The 814-nt window shown below is 57.7% G+C and overlaps 1 protein-coding gene across 1 annotated transcript in view; it reads left to right on the plus strand.

Moving 5' to 3' along the window:
* Positions 1-814, plus strand: part of TRIM62 (tripartite motif containing 62) — a 30,117-nt gene that overhangs the window by 782 nt on the left and 28,521 nt on the right. The window lies entirely within an intron of this gene.

An 814-nucleotide genomic window follows, 5' to 3' on the forward strand; every position in this document is an offset into this window, starting at 1 on the left:
ACCTGGGGCGGGGCGGGTCCGGGACACCCGAAACCCGAGCAGGACCAGGTCCTGGGCTGGGACGGGGCTGGGACCCCAGAGGAATTAGAGCTGGCCAGGGGCAAGGCCATCGGCCTGGAGGACACGGTCGCGAGAATGCTTGTGGACTAAACGGAGTGACCGAGCACTGGCAGGCTTGGGGCAGTAAGGGCGAGGCCGCGACCGCGTCTGCATTGCGACCCCGGGGAAAGTACCAGGAACAGACATCTGGGTGGGAGGGGTCTAAGTTAGGGCTAGCGAACTGCTGAGAGGGCGGGTCTGGGTCCCACGGGTTAGGCGCAGGTGTGTGAGGGCTTAGTTAGGCTGGGACACTGTGAGGACCGTTTGTTAAGAATGGGGCCAGCACTTGAAGAGCCAAGATTCGGAGCATAAGTCTCAGATGTGAAGTAATTCAAGAAGAGGGGAGAGCGCCATATAGCCTGGTGGCTGAGGCAGCTGGATTCCCACATGGCTGATCATGGTTCCAGTCCTAGACATGGTAGCTTGAAAATCATTCTGGGTGTGTTTCTGTGCGTGCCCAAAATCCCAAGAGGAGAGTGGAGGCGAAGGGGTTGTGGTGTGGCCATCCCCCAGGGGTGATTTCTCTCTACCCCTCTGTTTTCTTTCTGTCCCTCTCCAGCAAGCCCGCGTGCTCTGTAGCTAAAACCTAAAGGGGGAAAAATGCCTGGTGTGTGCATCTGTGCCCAAAACCCTCAAAGGAGGAAGAGGTGGAGAGGGGGGTTACGGCATGACCATTCCCTGTAGGGGTGCTTTCTTGCTTTTCTTCTCTCTCTTT

Source organism: Tupaia chinensis, unplaced genomic scaffold, assembly GCF_000334495.1.
Source record: "Tupaia chinensis unplaced genomic scaffold, TupChi_1.0 Scaffold000573_1, whole genome shotgun sequence".
In the NCBI taxonomy this organism is placed as follows: domain Eukaryota; kingdom Metazoa; phylum Chordata; class Mammalia; order Scandentia; family Tupaiidae; genus Tupaia; species Tupaia belangeri.